Source organism: Taudactylus pleione, unplaced genomic scaffold (genome assembly GCF_031769625.1).
Source record: "Taudactylus pleione unplaced genomic scaffold, aTauple2 ptg000113l, whole genome shotgun sequence".
Lineage (NCBI taxonomy): Eukaryota > Metazoa > Chordata > Amphibia > Anura > Myobatrachidae > Taudactylus > Taudactylus pleione.
In genome coordinates this window covers 14624394-14649128 of record NW_028284515.1, presented here as the reverse complement: position 1 = coordinate 14649128, position 24735 = coordinate 14624394, and the positions used below count along the sequence as shown (strand labels likewise).

General features: G+C 43.3%; 1 protein-coding gene across 2 annotated transcripts in view; it reads left to right on the top strand.

Moving 5' to 3' along the window:
- MIDEAS (mitotic deacetylase associated SANT domain protein) overlaps positions 1-24735 on the top strand; it is a 106893-nt gene that overhangs the window by 22000 nt on the left and 60158 nt on the right. Inside the window, exon 1 of one of the 2 annotated variants that reach the window (XM_088471256.1) lies at positions 12880-13377. The exons of the other annotated variant lie outside the window; for it this stretch is intronic. The gene's annotated coding sequence lies outside the window, so the exon portion shown is untranslated. Of the gene's footprint in view, positions 1-12879; positions 13378-24735 lie in introns of those variants that run through there. 2 annotated transcript variants of the gene reach the window in all.

The window sequence follows — 24735 nt, the reverse complement described above, 5'->3', positions numbered from 1 at the left end:
TTGCAGGTTAATTGTTCGCCTGGGGCTGTTCAATTAGCCCCAAAGACAGCCCACATGCTGCAGTTAACAGGGATTTTTTCATAGGAACCAGTAGGTATTTTTAGTAGAGTTAAAAAGCGCTAGTAACAGGATGTATTTTGACACCAATGGGTAGAAGACCTATGAGAGACTTGCTGGAGATACTGGTTTAAATGACCGTGCCAAGCCTTCTAGTAATAATGATCACGGAGCCAATAGTAAAGTTGGCAAATTTGTCCAATATGTTGCTGCAAAATTGTGCAATGTTCAAGAGTGATCCAAACAAACTTGGTATGCAAATCTGGAGAGGGAGTATTTATAACTGCTGACTAGGTGGAATAACCAGTCTTGTAACGCAGGTGATCCTGCCGATGGGAGTCGCCATTTTTTCAGTGTAATTTGTCGTAATATATTACTAATGTTACAGAAGGTTTTATCATAGCTTTATTTAAAGTTTGTTCTACAATTAGCAGCCATGAAGGAATTTAACCTAAATTAGTAATTATGTACCGTGGCACAACCCTCCTCTCTGGTTGTGTGTAAATGATGGGTGATTTGGCACTGATTAATCATCCTGTGCGCCTCCCTGCCCCATAGAATGGTTACACCCCAGCAATCCGTAAATGATTCCCTGTTTTCAGGCTAATGTAAGACACGGCAGGAGGAGGTCATGATTGCTGCGGAGAGAAATAGCATGACATTACACACCATATCCGATACAGTACTTTATAGGTATTGAAACTTACAGATGTTCAAATGGCAAAACCATTCTTTTTGCATAATTTTTTTTTTTTTTTTTTTTTTTTTAGTACCTTCCAGTAGAATAAGGCTGGGGCGGAGAAGATACCCATTTAATTAAACTCGTTGGGAAGAATTAATTTCAAAGCGACATGCTGAGCACATATTGCCCATTTACGGTAGTGCCGCCAAATGTTTTCCCTCGCACCTTGTGTTTTTAGGCGCCCAAACTAACAAGCTCATTAAGTAATGCAGTCGCGCCTGATCAGCAAAGCAATGTAACTGCTCATTTGGGCACCTATTACTTATCTCAGCCCAAAAATATAATTAATCCAACCCCCCCCCTTTTGTTCTATGGGCAGAGGGCCTGATTCACTATGGATTGCAACTGTGATTGCAATGGCGATTACGCACGCAGTTAAACTGCGATAGTATGCTAATCCATTGTGATCGCTATGCCGTTGCAGCACAACATAAGGACGCCCACTTTATCTTACACACATCCGCTATGTTTAGGAAGACTGCAAAACCATCAGTAACATAGAGTACAATCGGAGCTTCACACACACTGGCACAAGGTCAGACCTTACTTAGAAATTGATAACATCATCGCACACTATGAGTACTCAGGCTGCTTATGCCATCGCAGTGGATAATTTATGTACGCCCATGCAACGGCGTTCAAATGCACTGGCATGCCTGCGTTTCACCGACCACCCCACCGTCACCTCCCACAAATGGCACTTCCTGTCAAACACTCTGCAATGGGTCTGCGCAGTCACTGCGGCCGCAGTCCCGATGGCAATGGCTGGTTTACGCACGTGCACAGCGCTGCATACGCTGAAGGCAATCGGCGTAATCGCTGTTGCGATCGGTAGTGAATCAGGCCTAGAGTCTCATCTTTCAACTTAGTTGAAAACTTTTTAGTTTGGCTTTGTTTTGTGTGTTATATTGTTAAAACCTTATCTAGGCTTTGTTCCTCAAATTATAAAGGTGTAAAACCCTTGTCACAAACTGATATGCAGCAGGGGAAAAGCTTCTGCTCTCAAGAAAACTTTCCATAGTCTACTTTTGGGATATAGTTTCATTTCTTGTTTTACAAAAGACCATTAGGGGCAAAGTAATGTTTTAAAGCTTCCCTGTCTGCATTACTGTGATGGGTGTTCATGCTGCATTCTAGGAACAAGGAGCTCTAAATACACCTGTAAGTCTTAGGGTGGGTACACACCTGCATGATATTGGCCCGATTTGGCCTAATCGGAACGACAAATCAGCCATATCGTGCATTGTGTATACCCAATTTGTGTACTCCCGCGGTCGCATGAGTTATTGTGTGATTGGTTGTGCTGCACAGCCAATCACACGATATCACATGCGGCGCCATACATATTAATGAAGGATGGAACAAATAATCGTTCCGTCATTCATTAAATTGTGCATTGTGTACCGGCAATCATGCAGTGTCCAGGGTGAAGGCAAATTGCCCTGAACATCGGCACGATTGCCGGTGGTTTTGGTGTGTGCCCACCCTTATGCTGGGTACGCGCTTGTCGATTTTATTGTTCATTCGATCGATGACTATATATATATATATCGCGAGTGCTTCGGGGACTATGTACACCACCGGATATGTCTATTTATTGGTGCATCTGCATGTGTGTACAGGTGACCTGCCGTACACTGGCTGCAGTGAACGCCGACACTGACATCTCAACTAGACGGGCAAATTTAAATGCCCGCCCAGTTGTGATGTCATCCCAGACATATTAAAGCTTTCTAATCGACCACTTGGATGGCGGATTGATCTGCTGATCGATCCATCATCTTAGTGTTTACCCAGCAATTGAAGATACCTAAAATTTAATTATTTGTACATAAATGCACATTACACAAGCTGATTTTATATTTCCTTCTATTTTCTCCTGCACTCTGTCTGGTAACCGTACGTGTTTCTGTGCTTGAGTGGAGATTTAATTAGCGGATCTGCCCTGCAGTCTCCAACTTAGTGGCAGTTTATCAGCCTTACATTTGTTGCTATGTATTACATATAGGCAATCAGTCGCTCTCCAGCTGTTACGGAACTATAAGTCCCAACTTGCCCAGAGAAACTCTGTACAGCAGATGTAGCCAACTTTTGCCTCTCTGGCTGTCTTTTTGGCATGGCATGATGGGACGTATTATTCCACAAAGGACAGAGAGCCACAAGTTGTATAAGTCTGCCATAAAGGAACCTTGTGTGGGCTAATGCATCATAAGATGTGCAGACAGCAAAATTACCCCCCCCCCCCCCAAACACACACGCCATAGTGAGTGATACGGGACAGACAAGAGGAGGAGACTGGCACACAGGGTAAGTATATAAGTATAGCTGGTCATTTTTTAATACTCCTATGTTATAGCTGGCAATTTTAGCACACCATGATGAGCAATAAGTTCTCTGTCTGGAGCATAGGGGGTATATTTACTAAAGTGAGAGGTTTTTAGAAATGGAGATGGTGCCCATAGCAACCACTCAGATTATACTTAACATTTAACTAGAACCTTCTAGAAGATAATAGCTATAATCTGGTTGCTATGGGCAACATCTCCACTTCTAAAAACTCAAAATATACCGCCTCTTGAAAAAGCTGCCTAGTGTGAGGAAACGCGTTGAGGATATGGGACTTGTGGCAGGGTTCATCTGTGAAACTCAGTTGCAGTTACCGGCACCCCTGCGTGATACCGCTAAGACCTGCAGGGCCTTCAACTTGAGGGACTCGGGTTGGAGAGTCCCGTGGAGAGAGGCGCCGTGCTGTAACATTGGGAGGAATATTCACGATATTGGATGACTCGTTGTACAGCGGTTATTTGAGCCAAGCTTTGGCTCATAGATTACCTGGACATTGTGAGTATTGTGGAGAGCTGGGGCACCCGGCGGCTTGTTGTGAATTGCCTTAAGCCACAACATGCTGCTACATATTTGTTATTGACATTCCACTATTGGAGATCAGTGATACAAAGTTACTAACTTGAACTATGTGGATTCAGTAACAATAAGGATCGGTATATGAGACTACCACCGCCACAGAAGACTCTAGGGCAGAGGTTCCCAAACTCTGCCATTACAGTCCATGTTTTAGGGATATCCAGATGGTTAAATCAATTGACTGAGGTACTATTTAAGTTACCTGTGCTCAAGCATGGATAGCTTTAAAACGTGGACTGTAATGGCGGAGTTTGGGAACCTCTGCTCTAGGGGACAGTGAGATCCTATTTAAATTAATTGCCGTAATTATCTGATGCCTGCCAAAAGCCAATTACTATATATGTGCTTTTTAATTCCGATTCACGCGCTCTTCATACATATATATATATCTCTATATCTATATCTCTATCTGTGTATTAGAGACCCCACTCCTGGGTGTTTATAATGTTGGATACTTACGGTTAAAGACATGCTTTATATGTATCGATGATCATCATCTTTCATTGACTTTTGTCCAGGAATGATGTTTGTCCATGAAAGATGACGTTTTGCCTCTTTGTGAGACCCCATTTTTGGCGAGAAAAATTTGAATTTGGCTGGAAAATCCGAACTAGTCTGAGCCTGCACATCCCTAGTTTTAATGGACACTGGCTGCACATGATGTTGGTAAAATGTTGTTGTTTTTTAACTTGGTGAACTATACCCACAATTAAATGATTTGTTTTGGACATAATTCTTCTTTGTATGGTTAAACTATTTTTAAACCTGCCAAGTTACTCAGTTCCATGGATGTGTGAGTTTTTTTAATTCTGATGCAAACACAGGGCAACATCAAATTTCAGTGATGCATCTGCCAAATTCAAGCTACTGGTGTGCTGCATGTATAATGTTTGCTCAATGACCTGTTCCTTCAAGTGTTTTGCACTAATTTAATATCTTTTGAATTGTGTCTTGGTAGACTGTGCTAAAGACCGTTTTGTACCCACACTATTGTAACCCTTTAGTGTGGCAACACGTTAAGTTACACTGGGCTCTATTTACTACAATCCGCATATTGAATGCGGATTGTAGTGTGATATTACCGAGTGAATTCGCATTGCGAATTCAGGCAATATCACAGGGATTTACTATAAATCCCTTGCAGGGACAGAGCTTGCGATAAAGCTCTGTCCCTGCGGATCCCATCCGCACTGTAGTCGCAGTATTTTCTGAAAAAATACCGCGACTAAGAGCCCGCGCATGCGCCGACCCACCATCGCTGCTACCCCCCTCTGATGCTAAGCCCCGCCCCCGTGATCGCGGACCCCCGCGACCCCCCCCTCCCTTCATTACACTTACCTGCATCTTCCTGGCCTCCGGAGATTTTCTCCGGGCTTCCCGATCAGGTGATCTCCCATACTGCACTGGGGCCCGATCACCTGATGACCGGGCCGCAGTGCACTGTGGGAGACCAGCTGACCGGAGAGGAGCCATCACCGGAGGCCCGATCACCGGTCCCTGGATTCAGGTAAGTAGAAAAAAAAATGTTTCCATTTTTTTTTTCTTTTTTTTACAGCAATCAGCTTGCGGTCTGTTTAGACCACACAGCTGATTACTGGTACCGGCTCCCGCCTCTGCTCTCCCCGTTAGAGCAGAGTGGGAGCTCGGTAATCGGGGGAGACCCTGGATAACGCCACCTCCCAGGTGGTGTTATTATCACAGGGCTTTCCCCGATATTTTTTTACAATTTATTTTTAGTAACTCTGGTTGGATCACATTTCCCATTACAATTATGGGAAATGCGATCTGCTTACTAAAAATAAGTGATACCTAGGGGTTGGAGTAGAATTTTACTAATTCTACTCCAATTGCCCTGTAATAACTACAGGTGAAACTAAAATAATGTGAAAAGGGTGTGAAAACACCCTTTTTCACTTTATTTTAGTAAAAATAATGTTAATAAATAGAGCCCACTGTCTGATAACAAAATATGCAATTCGATCTAAAGGTTATTGAGCTTCATCTAGAAACCTGCTTTAAACTGTGGTGCCATCTTGGCCAGCTATCCGAGAAGCACGTCCCGTGATATGGGGCACGTAACTGGCGCATTTTATTCTTCCGTCACAATAGTGACATTTATGGTCATATGGCAGCATGTAATGTAAAACCATAGCCATTTTAATCTACTAATGAAATGTTGTTTTAAAAATAAGACAAATATGTTGCATTTTATATATTAAATTTTAAATGCATCTTTGTAACAGGTTGCAAGATAAAAGCTGAAGAGTGGCTTAGTATTTACATGTCTTATCATTTTAGGAGATAAGATTCGATGAAGAACTTTTTTTTTTTTTTTCCTCTAAGACTACCCAATAACTTACCTCATTTACAAACACTATTCCAAAGGTCTGCCACAGCAGCAGGTGTTCACATAGAACACAATAAGCATTTTGCACTTTGTCCACATCTACAGTACTGTGTCTGAGAGCCTTGCCCAGAAGTCAGGCTCGCTTGGCAATATCTTGCTTTTGGAACGTCTTCAGCAGGCTCTCTGAGCTATAAACCAATACTATGAGATAATAAGTAGGCCCATACACTATAAGTATGTCATACAATAACCTAATTGTATGTCTAATGGGCTACAGTGAGCAGGATGTAACTGCTAGGTACACAACCCCAACTGCCATGTCAGATGACCCCCGTCTGTGTGCAATAGAATATACTGTAGGGTTGGCGCCTTAAGGGTACGTGTGGGTAAAGAAGACTGCAGTATTGGTAGGGAGATGGAGCTCCCAAAATAACTACTGAGTTAATATACAATAACATATCCCCGGTGCTCTAAATCCCACAACAGAGATCTGAGAAACGCGTCACTTTTGGACACCACATAGTCAGATTATTAATGCTTTTCAATTTTTTTATTTTTTTTTACCTTTTTAATGTTTTAAATTCTTATTGTTTTTAGTCTATTTTTTTATCATTCAATTTGTTTTTATTTTTTTTATATTTTTACACACTGAAGTTTTTAGTATATGGTATTTTGCTCTGATTATTTGCGCTATTAACATGCGAGTCCATAATTATAGGAGCACTTTATCTCCAGGACCCACCAGTTTATATATTTTACGATCTGTTCGTTTTAAATACAGCAATTGTTGGTGATACAGTTTGTCCACTGTGTAGGAGTATTAACAGTCCAGGGCAAGGATATTCAAATAGTAATAATTCAATAACATTATGACCCTTACTTTCAAGTGTGAACTCTTACCTTCTGTGCACAAGTCCCGTTGCCTCATTTTCCCCTCTGCTTGGGCTAATAACATACTGTAGCTAGTCAGTGGTGGATCCTTACCTATCTGGCCGGGCAGGGGGGGGTCTGCATATCATAGGCTGCAGTCCATGCAGCCCTCTCCTCGCTGCCATTCCTGTGATTGACAGCTGAAGTTCCACCTGATGTCAGGTGGAACTTAAGTCTGGCAGCTGTGAGGGCAGAGTCTAAAAAAGGGCATGGCTTAAGCCTGGAGCTGCTAGCAAACAGGCTGGCTTTTAGGGGCTGCTGAGCTGCAGCCCCAAGAAGGGATGCCTATTAGTGGGGGCGTGGCTTCCCTTGGAAAACGCCTCCCCCTGAGACTGCCTGTTTGGCTGTGATGAGCAGGGAGTGCTTCCAATGAGCCGTCATCACTACCATTGCTAGGTGGTGGACTTTACTGGTGGGGCTGCAGTCTCGGTAAAATCCTCCACTGTAGCTAGCTATTCTTTAGCAGCATAGTGAAAAGTGAGAAGTCATTAGATGGAAGTAGGAAAGTTCTATAATCCTATATAATAACTGGCAGGTATGCGATGTACATTTATTGCAGTAAGGGAAAGTGTAAAAATGTGAACTTTTTTTGAGATTTGACCTGTGCAACATAGAAACCTTAAATCTGTATTTTGTCACCTTGTATGGCTATGGGATGTGGGTGCAAACTGGTGGAGAAACAATGGAAATATCTAAGCTCCATAGTACAATAAGACCACCGCAGTTGTATCTGTGCCCAGTTTGGCTACAGATATGAATATCTCTAAAACATCCGTAGTTTGGAAACATCGAGTTTTGACTTTATTGTTCTGTAACATCATTGTATCTTTTTTCTAACCACATGTTTGGATGAACGCAATACAAAGGCTATATGGCATCTGTATGTGGTGCAGCATTCTGGAGATATGTTTCTCCAATACCTATGCAGTTCTCACATGTGCACAGTGAGATTATTTGGTTACAGTTGGAAATGTTAATGGATTGTGGGGAAGATGTACTAAGCCTTGGAAAGATAAATTGGGGAGAGATAAAGTACCAACCAATCAGCTCCTAACTGTCCTGTTACAGACTGTGGCCTTGATTTCAGAGCCACTCGCAAAAAGTGAGCACTCGCTCTGAATCAGGTCAGCCGCTTTTTTATTTTATTTTTTAAAACCGTTCTCCTGGCCGCTCGCTAAGCTGTGGGTGACCACCCACAGCTTTTGCGAGCGGCCAGGTGATGGTTGCGACCATCAGGCTTGCGACGAGATCCTTGTGGTAGGGTCTCATTCCTGCAAGCCCCAGTGAGCTTCCTGCTCTAATAATACAGTACTAACATCACGAGTGAGGTCAGTAGGGCCGCTCTCAAGCGGCAGGCGTTCCTTCGGGAATGCCTCCGTTTGGCCAGCCACCCCCCCTCCCCGACTACAAAAGGGGACGAGCTGTCGACCAACATTGACAGCCGCCCCGTTTTGCTGCGCACCCCGGAGCGAGTGATTTCTCACTCGCTCCGGGGGTCGCGTGCGCACTGCCCGGCCATTGACCCGCGAGCGGGTCTGAATCAGGCCCTGTGTTCCAGAAATGGCAGTCAGAAGCTAATTGGTTGGTACTTTACCTCTCTCCACTTTATTCCTCTTCAAGGCTTAGTGCATCTCGCCTTGTCTCTGTAACGGAGAGCCCTTTCACACATGCATAGAAATGTGTAGATTGCAAACATGTGCCTTGTAAAATATGTGCATTTATTAGAAGTGTGTGGGGTATTATTTTGGTCTTATCCTAGTAATACTAGGATTTGGACATTTGCATTCTGGTTATAAACAATGAGCATGTAGTTTTAAAAAAGAGCAATAAGTAAATCGTGCCTGAATAGGCGCTTTAAATAAACTATAAATATAGTGTATAAATACGCATGACTAATAAAAAATAAATATATCATTCGGAACAACTGAAGTGAAATTAATAAAATGTGTCAAAGTACAGATGCAAAGAGGAGGTTTCAATATAAATTAATTAGCATAGTTAATAATATGTATATGCTCTCAATGGATTGTTGTTCAGTACAGTTAAACATAAACCATACCGTTGGGATCTGTTTTAATCCTTATGCTGGGCATACACTATCACATCTGATCGGTCAATAGACCGATGCGCCGTCCGATCGGCTGCTCAATGTGTCTAGGGCGGCTGACTTCGCACATCTGATTGGTCAATAGACTGATCCGCCGTCCGATCGGCTGTTCAATGTGTCTAGGATTACACCACACATTTGATCGGTCAATAGACCGATCCCCCGCCTGATCGGCTGCTCAATGTGTCTAGGCTGACATCACACGTTTGATCGGTCAATAGACCGATCCCCCGTCCGATCGGCTGCTCATGTGTCTAGGCTGACATCACGACGGGGCGGACATTTGTGACGATAGTGTCGGTGGTCCCTGCAGCCAGTGTCCGGGCAGTCAGTGAGTCACCCATACATACACACATGCAGATGCACCGATACATCATTCAGATTTATCAGCAGCAGCTGTGCTGCAGGGTCGACCTGATATGTCTGTGAATGACGTCGTTCACAGACATATCGGGTGTACACACCCGCCGATGCACTCACCATGTATATCGTTCGTCGATCAGCACCCGGGTCCTGTCGCTGATGAGGATCCGGCATATTGGTGTCATCCTCTCCAAGGGAAACACCCGTTGCAGTCCGCACCCCCATAGCGACACCACTGCAATCGGCTCCTGACATTTTTCACACACCGTCTGTAAAATGACAGTTAGAAGCTGATTGGTTGGTACTTTATCTCTCTCCAGGCTTTAATAAATCTTACCCAAGCATAAGAACTGCTGTTTTTCTCTCCTCCTTTGTATAAGCTCCACTGACGTGTTTTATCATCCACAATGACTGTCAAAGATATCCTTGTAATACTAGTATTTGGACACTTAATTCTGATTGTAAACATTGTGCAGGCAGAGACGGATTAGGTGGAGGGGGGGCACAGGGGGCAAGTATCCCCGGTCCCACCTCTCTGAGGCCCACCGGCTGGAGCTGCTCCAACCTAGTTCTGGCGCTGCTGTCTGCAGTGACAGATTTTTTTTTTTATTTTTTTTTCACCTTCTCAACACTGGCCAGGGACTGGATGGCACGATTGGAGGTGGATTCAATTTTGTTGCTGGGATATGACTTTAGGGTTTAGCAAGGCATTTGAATCAGTACCCTACAATAAAATAATTATTCTCAGAAGCTGAAGCTCCTTGAATATTTCTTAAAGGGTCCGTGTCAGTTCAGGGCAATGTGCCGCAGGATATCACTGTGATGTTTGGCTGGTGACATTTTCCCATTGCGGTACCCTCCACGTCATTACTTTTCCTGGAACTTCACATTGTGGAAATTGTGTTTAATTGAATTGCCCCCAAAGTCAGTCGAGAATATTAAGCTTCTTCCAAAGGATGGAAGAGTGTTGTAGTCAGGGACGTAACTAGGGGTGTGCGATCGCACGGAGGGCAGGCCTGCCATAATTACAGCTGTCTGGGCACTGCTGCATCTCCAGATGCTGGTTGCCCTGCCCTATTAAGCGCAATGTCATTACATCATGCGCAAAGGGGGCTGGGCCAGCACAGGGCGCTCAGAGCGCTTGTCACGGCCCTGGTTGTAGTCATTAATGTAATATCAGATAAAAGGCTAGTAACCAGTAGAACAATAACTCAGGAATCTAAAGCTACCTACACACTATACAATTATTGTGCCGATTTACGATTAATCGGGTGATCGGCCTGATTTATTGTATAGTGTGTATGAGCGATCGTTTCGGTGTTTCACCAATAAGACGGTAAGAAAACATCCACAAACGCGTACCTTCCATTATCTGATTTGTCGGTCAAGAAGGAAAATTTTGGCCTCAAATCCCCGATATTGAGGTGTGTGTGTGTGTGTTCAATAACCTGCCCATAGTTCCTATGTTCTCCTGTCACTGTCATCATCCTTGTGGGCGGACATATGCAAAATCCGTGTGGTGAAAAATCGCTAGCTTCTGTGGAAACATTGCATAATGTGTAGCACAGATATTGGGGCTTTCAATTTTCCGAAAATATCGTTCCGTACCTCGTCCCAATTAAAAAAAATCTGACCGTTTGCGTAGCTAGCTTAAGTCTCCCCCAACACCCTCATCCCAACCAAACACACTGACTTAAGCTGGGGTACACATCTATACAATCCTCGACACGATCACCCTATATTGGGTGATTGGGCCGATGATTCTATAGGTGTGTATGCTGTACTGTTGCAGATTGTGTTAGCCGATTAACAGCTTATAACACTCCTGCAACGGTCGGGATCCGGAGGACGTATCTTATGTACAGTTTTTATTATTTGTCGGACCCACCTCCCGATCCCATAGAAGCCCGTACAAGCGTACACACTATGCTATGTCTGCACAGTGTGTATGGGGCGCGCAGGCAGGTGGCTGGGTCATGCTGGGGGGACACCGCACATGGCTGATCAGGAGAGTATTACCCGATCAGCATCTGATCGAAATGGTGTGTACCCAGCTTTAACCTCCATATAAACTATTATTATCCTTTATTTATATGGTGCCACAAGTGTTCCACAGCTGCTTACAAATAAGTGAAGAAACCAGTGATGAAATAATCGGGCCGATCAGCCCATTTTCGGCTGCGTGGTCCAATAATCTCATCATATGTAGCACTAATTTCAATACTAGTTGTATTGGATGATTAGATCTGATCTGCTGCACAACATTTCTCCAAAACAATGAGCCCATATCGTGAACATTATGTATGAATTTCCGATCATCTATCTGCTGATATTTAAAAACGTCACCTTTGCGGCAGTCTTAAGCTGGGTACACATTTAGGCGATCTATTGGACGATATGTCCTCTTGAGGCAAATATGAAAAACCTATCCTTCACATCGCACAGTGTGTGTGCCCAATCGCGTGTTCACAAGCGTCGGTCATCGCATCTTCACATCTGATGTACTGCACGCCAGATGGGAAGATGTTCTGAATGACAGTGTTTATGCTCAACCGGAGGATTACAAGATATATTGGTCCTATCTTTCCTCTGAAGACATCACCTGAGCTGAAAGTTATCTACACAATGGTTGCATAGTGTGTACAGGACAAAAGATTAATAGGATACCTTGCTCTGACATGATAAATTGTTTGGAGGATTGCATAGTGTGTACGCTCTATATAGTATGTACTGGGATGAAGGGAAATTGGAACGACCGTTGCGTCTTTTCAAGGTCGTTGTGATGTGTACCCGGCCTTACAGGTAATTGTTTGGATCAGAAGCTAAATCACTAGGGCGTACCCTCAAAATCTGATGATCTGAAGATCATTTCATCGCTCGGAAGGTCGGTCAGAATGTGAATGAAATAGTAGCACATGGATCTGTAACTACTTTCCTGACATTAGATTCTTTACTGTATTAGGCGAGTTCAAGTTAGATTCCAATCAGGCCTTATAAACGTCTTATACATTAATAGTGAAAGATGATGACAGGACAGGAAGGGATTGTAACTCGCCTGTGAGAGGGAGGGTGGGTTCCCTGAGGGTGGGTGGGTTCCCTGTGTGTTGTGTACTTCTGCAGCTCAGTGTTTACTTTGGCTCCCTCTCTCTTCACTCTCGCTGCTGGGGATTGTGTGTGTTGAGTAATTGTGCAGCTCCCTCCCTCTGCACTCACTGCTTGGAATTGTGTGTGTTGTGTAATTGTGCTGCTTCCACCCTGCTGTGGTTTGTTTCTGTGTATTGTGTAACTGTCCAGCACTCACTGATGGGGATTGTATGTGTTGTTTAATTGTGCAGCTCCCACAATCTGCACTCACTGCCGGCGCTTAGCGTGTGTGTTCCGACTGCACTCACTGCTAGGAGGCTGCGTGTCACTGTGTGTTGTGTAATTGTGCAGCTCCCACCATCTGCAATCACTGCTGTGGGACCGCTTGTCGCTGTGTGTGTTGTGTAATTGTGCAGCTCCCTCCCACTGCACTCTCTGCTGGGGATGGTGTGTGCTGTATAATTGTGCAGCCCAATGAGTGGCTCCCTCCCTCTGCACTCTCGTTGCTGGCTGGGATTGTGTATGTGTTGTTGTTGCAAGCAGTGAGCTCAGCTGATGACTCAGAGCCATGCAGTCATTCCACTCTGCACCCAGCTACTGCCTGTGCATAGCAGGAGCAGGGAACACACAGCCGCCTTGTAGCCGGAGCTGGCTCCACAGACCTGGGGCGGACACCTTATTCATCTACTCAACTCTAGGTAGACGGGTCTAATACAGTACACTTAGCCCGGATTGTGCACGGGTCCTGGCGACTGGCAGCTTGCATATTGCAGCCGAGGGAGTGGATATGCTCAGCTCTGCTGTGCCTCTGTTTGCTGGGACTTGGTGAGTTATTGGAGGGCAGGAGGAAACGTGTATGAAGTAGATTACAATACTGTACTTTATACTCTTATTTTCTCTGCTTCCCTAAACTACTGATCTATAACCAGAAACTTAGTTGCAAAGTGTTCGGATTGGTAACTTTGAATAGTTTTGCAGCCTAGAGTTGAAACCGGATATAATGACCAAATGGTCTCCAGTCTCTCTAAGGTTTACATAGAGCCACTGTTCAGTTGTATCACTGTTAAGGATCCAGTTTTAAGTAAATTGAGCATTTCAAACTTTCAGTTCACAGTAGATGTGACATTTATTTTATAGTTATTTAAAATACTTATATTGCACAAAAATAATTGAAGGCGCATAAAATAACTTTGTGTATGTATATATATATCTATCTATCTCTATATATATATATATATATATATATATATATATATATCTATGTATACATATATATATCTATATATCTATCTATCGAGGGCACATCTATTTAGGCACATCTATTTAGGCGCATCTTATGTGGATTATCTATTGTATATACAATATAATCAAGACACAACCCGAATAAGAGTCTGTAGAAGTAATTGCATGTGCATACACTGGTGAAAGTAGCTAGTTGGTTGTTAGCATGCGGTAATGGTTTAGTTTCTGTTATCTAAGTAACTGCTGTACCATGCTGCGGTATATTCAGCCTGCTAGTTACTGTGTGGCATTGACTTTGGTGCTCTGTGTCTCCCACTGTTCTTCCCAAAGTGAGGGGCCTTGCACACACAGGACAGTAAATTACTGCTCCTCAGTTGGGAATGTCTGCAGGCTACTGCCTACTTGAGGTCATTAATTTGTCCTCCCATTTGAAGTGCTTTGGAAGCCAACAATAAAGTGCTATATAACGCATCTCAAGGCTTCCCTGCAGCGTTCAGTTTGGTTAAACACATCCTGGCTCAGCTTATCCTACAGAGCTGTATTGTATTTTTAGTGTATGTTTAAGGCCTCCTGCATGCTGCAGACAATGTCATCATTGACTTGAAACAAACGCATGACTGTGTGTGTGTGTGTGTGTGTGTGTGTGTGTGTGTGTGTGTGTGTGTGTGTGTGTGTACAGGTCCAGTCCTATTCAATTATTGATAGGTCTTGCAGCATTGTTCAACTTTACTACTTTGTATGTGTGCTAAATGCTGTCAAATACTGTCTGTGTGTACCAGGCCTTAATGAACCAATGGACTATGTATCACAAGGGAGTTGTCATGTTCACAATCTTTATAGCGTAATATTTTCTCTTGCAAAGACTAGTTTAAACATTGCATTGTTACTTTTTGTTTGCTGACCTATATATTGCATAAGCAAATTATCTTGCAAATGTCATGTTGACTTGTTTGTGTGCAATTTCTAACGCTGCTTGCAGTTGTAAATCGGAAAGAAAAAAAGTTTCAAGAGTTAAAAACCAACCAACCAGGAATGACATACTGGAAAAGCCCCTGCTCTGACGTCCGCAGCACATTTGTTATCACTTTATTGTATTTAGGAAGCAAGTTCCTTTACAGTCCTCTCAATACTACAATTATTTATATTTCAATTTTCACATGTTTGCGATCAGGACAATGTCTTCAGCCAGGCAGCCAGGGTTTATGAATACAGAGCTACGCAGATGATAATCATTTTATGAGAGAGAATGAGTGGATGCATTTTTTTCAGTTGCATCCACTGTACCCTGACTTTGCAATTTCCTGTAATATTCAATAGTAGCTTCCTCTTTTGAAAGCAACGTGACATGCATTTATAAACAATTACAGACAAAGTTATTGACTTTGTTCTAACATATCAGTGCAACAAAGACTTTGGGGCATATTTACTAAATATTGCAGAAGTGTCACAATTTCCTTCATTGCACATCGCAGTGGGGATAACAATTTTTCACGTTTATCCCTGCTATGGACTGAATGTGACTTGCAGCGATGGCAGTTGCGACAATCGCTGTCCCTGCGAGTTACATACCCAGGGTTTCTGAGGAGCAGTTCACATTTTTGCAAGATGTCTCCTGGGAAGCTGACACTTCGCATGGGCACAGTGTCCGTCTCTGGAGCCCCAAGTAGGTTGCAGGAGAGGAACCTCCTTGCTTTTCAGAGTTTGGTACATGGGGGACAGACTGTAGTCCCCATTAATAACAGTGAGGGGACTGTGGTTTGCAACCAAATTTATTTCTGTGTAATCTCCTGCATTAGGCTGTTACATAATCGTGATGATTAACACTATGCAGAGAGAGTAGTTTTCTACATAATTTTATGAAAAACTGGCTTGATAAATAGGCTTCTGTAACATGTTTCATCTATGTAAATGCATTGAAGACCCTTTATTTTGAATACAGTTCAGGGTTATCTATTAATGCTCAGGAATACTGCAGCCAAGTCAATGGAATGTGTTTGTGTAAATGTTCTAGGAAATAGGCTCCAGGACCATTGCGGAGTCCCGAGACTTGCGTCTGGGTGAGAGTGCATGTGGTGGAGCATTTGTTCCTTGATTTTCATTGCATTTATTGGGATTCTTGGCTAGCAGCATGCAGCAGCCTATTCCAGGAAAATATGCTCTAGTCAGTTTCCCAGCTCACTCTAATCCAGTAAAACATGTCTGGGGAGAGAGGCTGAACAAGGAGCGGCTCTGACAGTTGCTGATATTAGGTCACGAACGCCCGAAACAGAAACTAGTGCTGGTGCGAGTGGGAGGAACCGCTTGCACACTTGTAATTGTCAGCTCTTTGCAGCAGCAGGTTCTGTTTACACAAGTGTTCTGGAAAGAAAAATAAGATGGAGAAGTTGTCTTATTGTAAACTTCCTCAAAATTCTAAATCTCCGCTCTATATTGAGAAAGTTTCCTAGATGCAGAAATTATCATGTTCTTCTATGGCTGCAATATATTTTTAGTGCTTTCACACTGCAACATACTAATTTTAGAAAGATTAGTTCAAGTTCTCTTGTAATAAGCTTACGCTGTTAGTTCTTTTATGCCTGTCTAACTACTACTGTCTGAATATCTTCTGGAAGCTCCAGAAGCGTCTGCTGCAGGTATCTTTGTTATCGTTACAGTATTGGAATGACATTAATTGGTGATATTTTATTTATTGTCAGAAAAAGCCTTTTCATTGCTGAATTGACTGTGTTTCAAGTATTTGCAAAATAGAAAGTTTTTGGTTTTAAGGGACTTTATACCCAAGGTCATCCAATATGAAACAAATTTATTCCTAAAGTTGTCATATCTGAACTTGAACCTTTTGTTTTGCAAGATCATCAATGCAGGCCTAAATTTAAACTTCCCTTGTTTGATTTGCTGCTAATCACTTTTTGTGCCGTTGAATACGAGCTACTGTTCTCTGATCAGCGAGGTGCATCAGTGGCTTGGGAAGTGGGATGGAATGTCACATGACATGGCCGTAAGGACGACATGCAGAATGTCAACAGTGATGACGTGTCGACAAAATGTTCCAGCAGTGACTTAACTTGTTTGGTAGGTACAGCGACCCCATCGGTGTCTGCAGGCTTGGTCAGTTCACCTAGCAAGGAGATGGTGGGTCTAGTGGTTGCGTCTGCAATTGCACAAAGTGGGCATTCAGACATACGCTTGTACACCAGGGAAAGGGCTTTTACTAGCATTAGCATAAAGTCACAGAATCTGCCCCATTGGGTGCAGGTTCTGTAACAAATAGGTCAGTAATCTTTTCATTCACCCTATAGTGATAATACGCTTGTAAGCGTTCTGCTCTCTGAATTTCTTATCTTGGCCGGATTAACATTTTCTGCATGGTAGCAGAGCAAAACAGCTGTGGAGTGCACTATGACTGGTATTGTGCATCCAAAAGCTGCTTTGCCATGCAATCTTTCAATCCATTCCCTGTACTATGCAGAACTGTAGCAGTGTGCAATACAAAGTGAGAGCATTGTTTGGGGAAGCCTCATTAAAACATCATGTGCTGCCCCAATTCAATGCTTTTTTCAGAGTAGAAGTTGCTTATAGTGTTAGATTCATGGGAAGTTTTTTCCCTTTGGCCAATGATTCTTTATAATTTAATTAACTTGTCTTTTTGTAAGATGCCTCTTGCAATGTAATGTAGTAATGCTTGCAGTGGAAGCACTCTTGCAGACCAAGGTCTTGTGCATGGTAGGGAGAGCATTTGTCCTATTTCAGAGTTTTCTGGGCTTGAATTCAATACAAGTTTGTTCTGGTTCATTAATTTATAGATAGAAAGGGGCCCTAGACTGCACACCCTGAATATTTATATAATGGGAGGTGCTACCTGTGGAGACCAATGTTGCAAACACAAGAAGAAGAGTTACAGGTGCACAATTCCTACATTACTAATTATATGTAATATACATTTTGCAATAGAATTTTGCAATAAATAAATAGAGGTTTTGACATAATCATGGCCAAGGTTATGGGCCTACCCACCGCGTCCAGGTAACCTCTGAGTGTAGATCCCTAACATACTGGGGTTGAGATCCAGACCGCAGGACACCCCAAAACAAGCCCAGCTGAGCTACCCCAGGGCATCACCCTTATGAGGAAAGGTGAAGTGTAAAAAGGTGTAGGATAGATAAGAGCAGCTGCTGCATGTAGTGAGGTGAAAAATAAAGATGTGAAAATAATACATATATATTACACAATAGGGACCTACCCTCAGAGGTTACCTGGGCGCGGTGGGTAGGCCCATGGCCATGATTATGCCAAAACCTCTTATCTATTTAATTCAAAATTCTATTGCAAACTGTATTATATTATATATAATTAGTAATGTTGGAGTTGTGCACCTGTAACTCTTCTTCTTGTGTTTGCATCATTAATTTATAGACCTGATATTTTTGTCATAGCATCTAAATGGGCCCCAGGTTTTCTTGTCCTTGGCAGCATTGTTTCAGCATAGTATATAAGATGGCACTGTGTGGAGTTTGTAAAGACCACTAATACATTTAGCTGTTTTTGGGTGTATTAGAATTACCCTTTGTTTTGTATTCTTCAACCTGATCTCTATCCACATACTTGCTCCCAAGCCCCCAAGATATAGTCTCTTTACAGATAACAAAGTGCCTGATTCAGAGGTGGAGGCATTTAAAACATCGGACGCAAGCACCTAGATGTTTTAAATCTGTGCACACGTCCGAGACGCGCTGCACATGCGTCCCGATTGTTACCGATGGGCGATACAGATTGGAATTGCATGGCGGTCTATGCAATCCAATAGGCAATCCTGGGGGTGGGGGGGTGGGGCTGGCTTTCATAGTGGGGGTGTGGCAGTGTTATAGGGACTGCGTTGGAAGAAGCCGATCCACTGGCACGAGTGGCCATGTGTACCATCGGACATTCTGATCACAGGGTTGCTCTAATGTCCGATGGTGTGACTTAGTGTTCATTATAGGTCCGGCATTGGGAAGGGCACTGTAGTGCATGTCCGAACGGGGCGTGGCCAAGAGAAAATGGGCGTGTATTAAAGTTGCGAAGCACTTTTGGGGGCATGCCGGCACTTGCGGACATGCCGGGCCCGCCCCCAAGCTCTCCCCTCTCTGTGAATAGATGCCGGCGGTGATTGCTGCACCACAATTTTTCACAGTGTCCCGCAGGTGGGGACGGCACCCGGCATGTTGCTTCAGTGGGGCGCCTTTTTGAAATCTGGCAGGGCGCAGAACCCCACTAAAACAGCCTAACGGGAACGCTAGTGTGACTATTTGCGCACCGCAGCGTATTGCAGCCAGTGGGCGTTTCAGACAGCCCATCAGCTGCAGCATTAGCATAAACTCGCAGTGGCCCTGCAACGAAAGTCGCAGGCGCTATTGTATTACCACCCACCTCCTGCAATAGGCCCCAAGAGTTTATTTTAGTGGATAAAATCTGCACATATTCTGCATCAGACCAAAGTCATATATGTGTGGAGTTTTTATGTACTATGCTTGCGTGAGTTTCCTTTTGGGTTGCTCCGGTTTCCTCACACAGTCCAATAGCATACTGGTAAGTTCATTGGATTCTGCCAAAAATGGACCCTGTGTTATGTGAGAGAATTTAAACTGCAAACTCCAATGGGACAAGTACTGGTACAAATCATGAAATATTTGCTGTAAATGTAAAGCATGTAGGCACAATAAAAAACAAAACAAAATGATAAGTATAGTATATGCTTATAGCTGAAGTGCTACAGGTTATTTTATATCGGATGGTGGATGCTTTAAATTTCTCGTATTTACAGACGAGAAGAGACTTGCTGCACTGTCCCAATATTCTGATTGGGAATCGGGATTGTGTAACAGTCCAAGCTACAGGCTGCCTAACCCCAGTGCTAACAGCTGCACAGCTTTAAGAAAACAACAGCTGAATTAATACTACTTGTAAAAAGAAAAAACCACAGTAAAGCTCTCGGTCTTAGATAAGAATAGTATTATATGCATAGATGTATAAGGTGTATTTTCTCATAAGCTGCAAGAGTTCCAGAGTTTAGCAGCATACAGTATGCTTGTTTTTATGTCTCTGTTGTGCATGCCTTGGTATGGAAAACATTCCACAGATAACGGGTGTGTTTGCAGGCATGTGCTGTGTGCTTGTCAGCACTGGCGTGTGGGCGGATTTGCTGTACACATGTTATGCTGGGAATCCACACAAATGATTTGCAGTTTATTAGATTGATGGCGGTGATGTCACTCTAATTGCACCTTCCTACAGACCGTTGTCACCTCCTGTTGATGAAATCCAGGATGTTACTGTTCTATGGCCTTTCTATCTGCAATAAAACTTTTACCAGTTTGGCTATTCTGTCCGTTAGAACGTAAGCATGGAAACGTATTCTGACAGAATTGTAGGATTAAAGCATCTCTTGGGCATTTCATGCCCATCTCCTTGAATACTGTCATCGTTGATTAGAGATAAGCAACTGAATCATCATCAGCAGATCAAAATGTGACCTAAACTTTGATGAAACCTGCATACATACTTACATTAGTAAGATCATTCTTTAATGGCCACTTAATCAATTGGAAAAACTCCTCTATCAGCCGTGCTGTGTAATTCTAAAATGACTTGTGAGTAATGCAGGATACATTTGTACTGTTAGTTATGCAATAGCTGTAATACCAACGAATGTACTTATCCTACAAACTTTGCTTTCTATTAGAGGTCGGCTCTTGCACAGGCACATTGTGGAGATGGCTGTTCTGTGGGATGAACCACTAGTGATGGATATCTTCTCATTCCAACCATATGGCACCAGATTGCCAGACATCCATTCCATGGCTGCTTTAATACCCTGCTGATAATGTTGCTGCCTTACACTAGCCACAAGCACTATACTCTTCTGCAGCTACAATTGTGATTCCGCACTGTTTCCTATACCTCTTAGATTGTAAACTAATTTGGACAAGGCTGTCCTTAACTCCTGTTCGCTAGATTCATGCCCTTGTCTGTATATCTGTTTTTGTTATGATCATCCTGAATGTACAGAGCTGCATTGTACCTCAGCGCTTTATGTGGGTTGGGTATGAAATGCCTACGGCCGGGAAGCCCGAATGCTGAAGATCCCGACTGGGGCTGGTAAGTACCCTAGCCCTCCCCCCTCCCTTAGTGGTTCCTAACCCTAACCTCCCCGGGCTCCTTAGCCCTAACCTCCCCCAGGGGTGCCTAAACCTAACCCTCCCGGGTTGGTGCCTAACCCTAACCTCCCCCCAGAGGCGCCTAAACCTACCAATGCACCTAAGCACTAACACTTCCCGGCTTACCTTCGTACGGGAAGCCTTCTGTCTAGATTCCAGCATGTCTCTAATCCCGCGTCGGTATTTAGACTCTGGGATTTAGTCAGACGGCTTCCCGTCCGTCGACATTTTGACTGTATCCCCTTTATACAAACAAAGGCTGAAAACTTTGATGAAATTGTAACCTAATTTTTTTCAATAAAATAGTGACCTAAATGAGGCACTTTAACACACAAAATGGCTGCCTCTACCATCTGAAGGGTGCATTATCATAAATATTGGCTCAACCCACAAAATGTATATTCTCTTTTTTTTTTTTTGGGGGGGGGGGGGGATAGCCATGGCATTCTCAAAGCAACTTTAGATATTTTTTGCAAAATACTTCCACTTAGGACATTTACTGCCTCCTTGTCACTTGCATATCTACATTTGCTGTTGTGAAGACCATGAAATGCAAGGTGTTAAGTCATCTATTTCAGGACTCACGTGTCCTGCATTGTGAGCAGATTCTTCAGCTGTAAGTCAGTGTTAACATGGGCTCGTAATAATGGATTAAAGAGAGATCACATAACCTAATTATGCAACTGGAGGTGTTTAATTTATACATTGCTGATATGAGTCTCATCCAGTTGATGAAAATCTTTACATTTTAAGAAAGTTGTTTTTTTTGTAAGAATTCTTAATCTATAATTTCAACTGGCTTTGAGATGAGTCCCCTATGCATGCAGGCTGCCCCTGTACAAATTGGTACAGCAAATATATTCAATATTTGCTGTTGTGCACGGTATAGTTTCCTATAATATAAAACGGGGGAATTCAGTTCTGCTGGAAGACTGTGATGGTCACACATTGTGCCCAGCTACACTGCCAGTTTCTCCTCACACCCCACAGACGTACACAGGAAAACATAAGATGTTCAGCCTACCCAATATGGAGGTAGCAGTAGCTTTTGTTTGCTACCAAATATTCAATAAAGTTGTTAACAATTGTCAACCTGCATATACGGCAACTAAATCCACATCTAGTCAAAATACTTAAGTACAAGAATTGTAAAACAAAGTCAGTTACGCTAATCTTCTGAGATACAAAGTAGTGTAAACAGACTATTTACCATGCAGACTTGAGCTGGGTACAGTGCTATAAAAACTAAAATAACTAAAATGTCCGTTCCTCCAAAACGTCGTTTAGCAAACTTCATTCTGTGAATGCCATACATCTTACAGTGAATTGATTTTCGGCCTGACGCTGCCCCCCCTGCCTGTGTCTGCTAGTCAGCTGCACTTTCGTGTAGTCTATAGTATAAAAGTTTCTTTAACTTGGAGGACAGGGACAGACAGCCCGGGGGGCACTGGTAATAACAGGAAGTAACCTCTGGCTTTAACGCCCGGGTTTATTCAGTTATCCTCCAGCATTCGTCCGATAGGTTTTTAACGCGCGTTAAATGTGCGTTAACACGGATTATTGGGCGTTAAAACACAGGATCCGAGATAAGTTCACGAACCTGTGCGTTAGCTAGCAGTTATCACCCGATAACTTCACAGTTGACAGGGATTTCTTTTTCTCAGGAGACCTGAAAAGAAATTCCCAATAAGAGGAGGTAATTGAATACGGGCCAGCGATCAGTTTAGCACCCATTCAGTTAACGAACATCGTCTGATTGGGTTAAACTCTCCCGATCAGCCATGTGTCCCCAGCGTGACCCCCTGCCAGCTGCCTGCGAGCCCCATATACACTGTGCAGACATAGCTCAGTGTGTATGGGCCTCTATGCAACCTCCCCATCCTGGCTATCGCTCCTGCAGAAGGTATAGCATACACACCTATACAAACGTTGGTCCAGGTGTGTACCCAGTTTAAGATTTTCATAATAAAATCAGCTCTTGAAAACAATGCAGTTCTTCTTCCAAGTTTGCATGAAATATATACAATGTATAGGAAAAACAAGGCCAGTGGCATAACCACGGTCCCCGCGGTGTCTGGGGGGCGTGGGGGCCATTGCTATGCCACTGCAAAATGTTGATCGCGATCTGCCTGTAACATGTGTAGCTCTTGCCGGTAGATCACGACCAACCTGCCTACAGCAACTGTGAACGCTGGCCTCTGAAGTGATCAGAGGCTAAAGTGGATCCTGTTAGATCCAGACAGCAGGAGCCCTGATGGCGTGGAGCCAGCGGTGCCCAGCATTGGTAATGCCGGTATGCATGAAGATCCCTGCAAAGGATGGCTCTGTCGGTAAGAGCGTCCCTTTGCGATGAAAGGACTTCCGGGTCTGTGACCCAGAAGCCCCTCCGGCGTCCTTCTGCGCATGCCGCGGGGGTGCTGGGAGGGATCCGATTGGATCCCTTTATCAGCACTCAGTGGAAAGAAGCCCATAGGCTTCTACGGGTAACGCCGTCAGGAAGATGGCATTACCCACCGCAGCCAAGTTACTCCAGGGTTTAGTGCATATGAGAAATGTGGTTAAACCCGCATTTTGGGGTTTGACCGCATTTCTCCCCTTCCTGCATCAAGCCCACTGTATGCAATGATGGATATTCTGTATTTATTAGATCTGGGCATTAGAAACCCCCACCCCATCTCTGGACTTCTCCACACTTTCTATAGTGTATTCTGATATTGTCCAGGATTCCAGTATGTGAGAGATCAGGTGCTGTTAATGCAGTCTCCCCAACATCACAGGTTGTGATAATGTCTTGCCTGGGGGGTGTGTATTAACATGTCCGCTGCAGTGTCATAAAGATCTATCTGCTCCCAGTGACAACAACTATTACAGGGAGACTTCTAGGAATGTCCCCCCCCCCTCCCTGTAATGTGTGCCCCTGCAGTGCTGAGAACGGGTCCCACTTGTCCTTCGTGCTGAAGGCGTTATATAGGCCTCACTAGCCCAAATGTTTTGGAGATGATTGTACCAGTTCCCTGTGGCAGCACATGAGTTGTTTTTACAGTTTTTTTCTTTTCTTTCCCTATTTTGATTATTTATTAAAAAGGCAAAACCTCATGTCCATCTGGAGGCAGGAGAGGTTTAACACAGACGCTGGTAACCTAGATCTCCTTTACAAATGACACTTGGGGGTAAGTTTACAAAAGTGAGTTTTAGGAGTGGAGATGTTGCCCATAGCAAGCAATCAGATTCTAGCTATTTTCCTCCAGAAGGTGCTATTTAAAGTAGAATCTGATTGGTTGCTGTGAGCAACATCTCCACTTCTAAAAACTCTCACTTTAGTAAATTTACCCCTTGGTATGTATTGCTTTTATCCCATTCCGTTCTGTCAACTGCTTAGTTCTTTCAACTGTTCACAGCTTCTAAAAATATTCTTGCAAGGTAAATAGTTGTGATCTGTAAATGTTCAGCGGTGATACACCCCCATTAGACGTCCTGGTAACATTGTTTTATTTGCTTATTAGGGAAACTTTCATAAGCCATAGGCCAGTAGTTCCCTAACTTTCTTGAGTCACTATGACCTATAGTGTCAGCATTTTTTTTTTTCACTGCACCCCTAGTCCAAAAGTTTCTTATTGAGAAACTCAGCAGAAATTATTAAATTAAGTAAATTGTACTTATAGGTCATCCTTAGATTGTTATGTGTTGGCGGATAGAGTTGCTCTTCAGTTTGTCCACGTATTTTATGATCGGCAAAACCAGTGCTGGT